The sequence below is a fragment of the Panthera leo genome, chromosome B1, assembly GCF_018350215.1.
Source record: "Panthera leo isolate Ple1 chromosome B1, P.leo_Ple1_pat1.1, whole genome shotgun sequence".
Lineage (NCBI taxonomy): Eukaryota > Metazoa > Chordata > Mammalia > Carnivora > Felidae > Panthera > Panthera leo.
In genome coordinates this window covers 63,276,426-63,283,867 of record NC_056682.1, presented here as the reverse complement: position 1 = coordinate 63,283,867, position 7,442 = coordinate 63,276,426, and positions in this window count along the sequence as shown.

The window sequence follows — 7,442 nt, the reverse complement described above, 5'->3', positions numbered from 1 at the left end:
AATTCTCCAAAATTAAAATAAGTGTTTATATGTTTGAGTGATTTTTTCCAAAAATGCTAAATCTGAAATAAAATGCATTGGTCATTTGGCTTTACAGAATAGGGATAAATTAATTGGTTCATCGATTCTTTATAGAGAGAGACTAAGAAAGAAGCTACCGACTGCTACCAATTTTAAATTATAGGCTTTAATGTTTATGAAAGTATTTTTTTATTTTAAATAATATTCATAAAGTCGTAAAGAAAGTTTTAAAAACTAACTGAAATGATCATTTCTGAATCTGTTTCTCATTATGTAATTATAAGAAGCCAATGTTTGATTTCCTTTGAAGTTCTGTTAGATCTTTCCAAGTTGTTAGATACACTCTTAATTTGTATTCATTGAAAAGATCACTCAATGGCATAAGGTTTTTATTTTATTGTAAGTTAATTCCAGGTATGAAATTTACAAATTCTTTTCTTGATTAGAAATTTTGCTTTGTAAACATTATAGAGTAGGAGAAGCCATAAGCCATTAACCCTTATTTTGCTAAAATAAATTTGGGATTGGTATACTCTAAAGAATTTGAGACAGAAATTCTGAAATCACAGTTTGTCTCCCTTTCACAGCTTATTAATGGCATCTTTTGGGATGAAAAGTGTTTATAGAAAGAACTGTAATTAACTTTAAACACTAAAGATGTTTTATGCAATGTGTTACCTCATTTAAATTGGATATTTTGGGGAAATTCTTTTTTAAAAAAATTTCTTTTGGGGGAGCCTGGGTGGCTCAGTCAGCTAAGGGTCCAACTTCAGCTCAGGTCATAATCTTGCTGTCTGTGAGTTCCAGCCCTGCGTGAGACTTTGTACTGACAGCTCAGAGCCTAGAGCCTGCTTCAGATTCTGTGTCTCCCTCTCTTTTTGTTCCTCCCTTGCTCACACTCTGTTTCTCTCTCTCTCAAAAATAAATAAACATTAAAAATTTTTTTTTTAATAAATACAAAATTTTTAAAAATTCTTTTTAATTAATTAATCTCTACCCCCAACGTGGGGCTGGAACTCACAACCCAAAGTCACATGTGCTACCAACTTAGCCAGCCAAGCGCCCCTAATTTTGGGGAAATTATAAATGCTTTTCTGGATAAATCGTAATTCCTTTACACAAGTGCATTTTGATAGAACATAAGCTATTATCAGTTATATTTATTTTTAAAACATATACTTGTTCATATACTTTGTGCAAATAAAGAAAAGCAATACTTTATACAGTTAAAATACGTCTCATTGAATACAAGCCAATACTATTTCAAGTACAGACTGACATTCACAAAGTTAAAAACCAACCATACCATTGTAATGTAATTAAATGGTTGTAGATAACTGCTCACACAACTGTAGTGAGTTTTCAATAAAACAATCGAGTGTCTACTTGTCCTTATTCTGTATAAGAAATGTTCAAAGTGTTGAGCACAGCATGGTAGAAATCGTTCTGATACTTTTCTTTATTTCCATTGTTTGTTCCTTGATATATACCTTGCCACTACAGTTTTTTACTTAATTCAGGATTATCAAAGTAAGGGCAAAGATTCTCTCAACATGTACAAAAACCCAGCAATAAAATCTGAAAAAAATCAGGTATGCTGAAAGTGGCATACAAGAACGAATCCATGACAATGGAACCAAATTTATTCACTGGTGAGATGGAAGGGGAAACAGAGGAATGTCAAAGATGTATACCGGTTTTTTTGTTGTTTCTAGAGAAAGTGAGAGGGAGTGTGCACGTGGTTATGAGTGGGGGAGGGGCAGAGGGAGCACGAATCTTAAGCAGTCTCCACGCCCAGCACAGAGCCTGATGGGGGAAGTTGGGGGGAGGGGAATCTCAATCTTGATCTCAAAACTGGAAACACGACCTGAGCCAAAGTCAAGAGTTAGCCGCTTAACCAACTGAGCCACCCAGGTGCCCCAAAGATGTAGGCTTTAACTTTCCCTATGATTTCGTGTTTTATTATCTTTCTATTAAAAGTTTTGTTTTTTGTAATTTCTAATCTTTTCAGAACCTGAAGGAAAACGGATTTTACATAGTTTAATCAAGATGGTTAAGGGTTGGGGTGTTTGGGTGGCTCAGGCAGTTAAGTGGCCAACTTCAGCTCAGGTCATTATCTCACAGTTGACCAGTTCAAGCCCTACATTGGACTCTGCCTCGGATCCTCCGTCTCCTTCCTCTGCCCCTCCCCCACTCGCTCCATCATGCTCTCTCAAAAATAAATAAACGTTAAAAAAAAAAAACAAACAAAAATAGTTAAGGGGATCAGAAGTAATGGTGCCAGCCCAATTTGGAACCATGAAGTAAGTCAATGAAGGGAGCAGATGGAGAGTGATGAACCAAATAAGAATTGGAAATGCTGATCCCTCTCTCTCGGTTCAGTTCCTTCCAAACTCTGAAGTCAGTGCAGTCTTTGGTCTCGTTTCTGCACTATTTTTACTCCTTCAAAGGGCCAGGACTAGAATATGTGGACACAAAATTTAAGGGTGTGCTCAAAACCTCACTGATCAAGATAAGTAACATTTTAGCACCATTTTTGAAAAAAAAAAAATTAGCACCACCAAAAATGCATAATGAACAAAATATCAAACTTTTAGATAAAGACAGAACTGACTGAGCCCTGTTAGAGCCTGAGGCAAAGGGAAAAAATTAGTAAATTTAATCTGGTAACAAGAACCTTGTTTTAGCACATTGGAGCCTGAGTTCCAGGCTTTGTTTCTTCTCCTCATTCTCCCTTCCCAAAATGACTTCACTCCCTAAACTCTAGATCTGTATCCCATTTTCTGTTCTTGGCTTCCACTGTGCCAGAATGTTCATGGAAAGAACACTGGATTCTAGCCCTGGTTTCTTTTCACATTTAAGCTCTCATTCTTCTATAAAATCATAATTGGATTCCAAGGAGTCGTGGTAAGTGGTAGTGAGGTTGCTGATTTCAGGCTCCAGTCCCCGTTAACTGCTTTGCAGAAGAATTCTCAACCTCATCTGGAAGTTTGCTATTTAATTGTACACTACTAATCCATAAGAACTATCTATGTGGGGGCGCCTGGGTGGTTCAGCTGGTTAAGTATCTTACTTCGGCTCAGGTCATGATCTCATGGTCCGTGAGTTCAAGCCCCACGTTGGGCTCTGTGCTGACAGCTCTGGTCTGCTTTGGATTCTGTGTCTCCCTCTCTCTCTGCCCCTCCCCTACTCATGCTCTGTCTCTGTCTCTCAAAAAATGAATAAATGTTACAAAAAAAAAAAAAAAACAACTACCTATTCCATCTCCCGACTACATATTAAGAAGTATTACAAACTCAATTTTTGGAAGTTTTCAAAATATCTAGTATCAACTGTTTTGTGTCACTTGCTAGGAGTAGTAAGTAACTATAGAAAATTCTCTAAAGTTTTTTAACTTGGTAATGGATAAAAGTAAAAAATATTTTGGTATGTATACATTTCTCAATTTTTCTATTCTTTTTTAAAGATTTGTATTTCTTAAGTAATCACTATACTTAATTGAAGGTGAGGCTTGAACCCACAACCCCAAGATCATGAAATCCATGCTCCACCAACTGAGCCAGCTAGGTGCCCCACACTTTTTCTATTTTTAATGTAACGTCTCCTGGGAGAATGTGTTAATATGTCAGTTTCCACACTGTTTTCTCTTCCAGTGAGGTGTTAACAAAATTTTTGTGTTTCATAACTCAAATAGTTATGCTTAACTAAATATGACTTGTATACACTGAGCTGTAAGTATCATGAAAATTTCAAATACAGTAAGTAAGCCAAAACCAAAATGTTTCTAATTCTTTAACTTTTGGTAAGAGACAGAGTGCAAGCAGAGAAGAGGGACAGATGGAGACAGAGAAAATCTTAAGGAGGCTCTGCTGTGTTTTCATGGAGCCTGACACAGGGTTCAGTCTCACAATCCTGGAATCATGACCTGAGCTGAAATCAAGAGTCAGATGCTCAATGGCTGCTTAACCGACTGAGCCACCCAGGCACCCTCCCCCTTTCTTGTAAGATCTTTTAATAATATTAGCTTTGAAAAATAAAAAAGTTCCAAACTTGCAATTTGACAAAACACCAACATGTTTTCTGTTAAGATACTCTTTCCTGTAATGAGATTGTGGGTGATGGTTATTGTCCATACTGTAATTTTTGGAGTTCTTTCTGTTTTTTGGGTGTCTGAGCCTCTTTAAAAATCATTATTGGGGCACCTGGGTGGCTCAGTCGGTTAAGATTCCAACTCGGTTTTGGCTCCAATCACGATCTCACGGTTTGCGGGTTTGAGCCCCACTTTGGGCTCTGTGCTGATGGTGCAAATCCTGCTTGGGATTCTCTCTCTTTGCCCTCTCCCCCGAGTCTCTCTCTCTCTCAAAAAAAAATGAACATTTTTAAAAATTATTCTTTAGGTTCTGTGTTTGTTTAATTTAAAAAGTGCACTTGTTATAAAGGACGGGAGAGGAGGGAGGGAGGAAAGGGGCTCAGCCTTTTGCAAAGTAGTTTCCCCATAATCCTGTTGGATTAAGCATTAGTTTGCCCATTTTTAGATGAGGAAACTGAAACTCTGAAAATAAGAATAAACTAAAATCACACAGCTAGTAAACTGACACAGTTGGAATATAAATCCAAGTGCTTTCCAAAAGGTACTAGGATATAAGAGGAATTTTAAATTATTACAGACACATCTTTTATAATAAAATATGGCATAAAGAATCATTTCCTGACCTGTAGCTGAAAAATGGATCAAATTTTCTGGTGTGTAGATTTATGCCTCCTCTTGGAGGCAGACCGCTGGAGTGATCACCACTCCTGCACCTTGGCCAGAGACTTCTGTATCTTTGTTGAATTAGGTATGTGTGCCTCATACTGAATTCAACAAAGTTTGGATTCATTCCCTCTCAACTTTCCTTCCCTACTTTCAAGGAAACTTGGAAATTATTCTGCTTGCTTTAACTATTTTTTAAAGAGAAAAACAGCATAAAGTAAAAATAAAATTCTTCCTTTTATGTTTAAGCAGAATATTTGAAACTATTCTAAACATAGTTGTATAAAGGGGCTTGGCTTTTCTCTTTAAAAAATTATTTTCAAATGAAGAAAAACTTACAGATTTTATTTTTTTTAACAAGCTTTACAAGAGATACAAAACAAAATGGAACACTTATACCTGTTACTTCTAAATCTCACTTCTGCTCTCAGGGAAACAGAAATAGGCATTATCAAGTGAATTTATAGATAGTGCGTATGTGCTTTGACACCACGTTTTCCATGCCAGGCACTAGAGCTTTCACTCCTAAAAACTCAATACTCTAAGAGGTTAAGTTGTACTATGTCATGAGCACACTACGAAGGCACACACACGTTATTTCTTTCCACAGTGTCAGCATTATTCAGTCATAAAGCAAAGTTAACATAATTATAAAGCAGGTTCAGGATTTCAAACTCAGTGGCATTTCACTACATGATTAGCTTGGCTTCTTACAGGGCACACAAAGAAGAACATAAGGCAAACCACGCAACAAACGAGATAACACAGAGGGAAGAAAGTTAATGAACCAGACGGGAAGTCAGTCTGTAGGCACGCAGTATGTGGGTCTGGTCTGGGTCAGCTCTCAGCACTTACTGCTTATTATGTTCAAGCAGTGAAGGAGCTCAGTTCTGTTCAGAAATCAGTGGGGCACAGCCTTTGGCGACAGCTGCCTTTTTTCGAGTGGTCAGACATAGAGGGGTCACTGTCTGAAGAGTCTGACAGTTTGTTGCAAAAATCCTCCCTCTTTAAGGGGATTTAATCAGTCCTGAGCCCTTGCAGACCTCCTCTGCGTCTGCTTATCAGTTCTGGGGTGTCGTCAGCTGGTGTTAGTCTTAGCAATATCTGGTAGCTGCAGTACCCTTAACTGCTTGCGTCATTGCTTGACACACAGGCCCCTACTTGCCATGAGTGACTCCATCTTGCTCTCCACATACTGTTACTTCCCCATCCCCATTTTTTGTTTACTGGATGAGAAACGGGTACAAAAGGATAACCCGCCAATTGCTTCCTGGCCTTTTGGCTAAGATCAAGTGTAAAGATCACCTGCCAAAGGTTACCCAAAGTAGCACTTGGATTTGAATTCCTGGGAGCCCGGTCCCAAAACCAGACCTTAACTGTCACTCTTTTCCCTCTATGCGTGCAGAAGCACATAAGTACATGTGTGTGCACCTACACACATAACCATACATATATGTGTTTCCTCCTACATATTAAAGGCTTGTCATGTGCCCTCGAGGCCTTTACCTATGTGCATGAAGGATAGGGAGAGGAGGAGCAATTTAGCATCTTGCTAAAACAAGATGGAGGAGCCAGAGGACTACACAGCATCTCAGAGAGTAACAGGCATGAAAAATATTCCTTGGCTGAGAAACTAGATCCCTGATAAGCTAGGAAGAGCTTCAGTTCTTACACAGGGGGACTAAGGGTGAAGGCCAGATTGCCTCTGAACTAGTCTTATAGGATGTGAAATGATAATAATTCTTAAAAGCAATGAGTTCAAAAGAATCCAATGCCTAACAATCGACCCCTTAGTTAGCATATAGCAGGTTGGCTGGCCCCATCTGGTTGGATTATGCTGTTCCCTACGAAACATGGCCAGCCTTTCAGGATTCAGTGTATACAGATGGGGTTTCCTGTCATAAATGGTTTTTATGTCATGAACTGTGATAGGAAAGGACTCAAATTTTGTATCTCACAGCATTTAAATTAAAACCATACACTCACTCCACAGTAAAAGAACAAAGAAAAAGAGGGGAAGCAGCTGCCACCAGCAAAGGTTTAGGAACCACGTAGCAGTATGTGGTGAGGATTCTCTAAATCACACCTGTATTTTATTCCCACCACTTGCCACTTCTTGGATCTCTTAAAGCCACTGAATTCCAGCCAATCATCCTTCCAAAATTCAAATTTTATTATATCATGTTAAGGCTTTAAAATGCTTTACCGGCAGGGGCACCTGGCTGGCTCAGTGGGTAGACCATGTGCCCCCTGATCTCTGGGTCCTGAGTTCAGGCCTCACATTGTATGTAGGGATTACATTAAAAAAAAAAAAAAAAAAAAAAAAGGCTTCACTGGCGTTTCTTTGCACTTGATAAAGATCAAAATCCTCAATTTTGCCTGAAAAGTATTGCAGCAGCAACTCTGGCCCATCTTACCAGCTTCACAAAGTCCACTTCCCATCTTTTCTATTTCATACACCTCCCTGCTTCCCCTTGAGGTGCCAGCCAAGGGCACATGATCCTTCATTTACCAAGTTCTTTAGAGTTACGAGCCTCCTCACTTGGCTCTTCCTTCACCGGTGAAGACTTCTACGGTGAGGACTTATTTAGAAGACTTATCCACAATGAACTCAAATTCATTCCTCAAATTTTACCTTACATATCACTGCCTCAGGAGAGACCTCGGG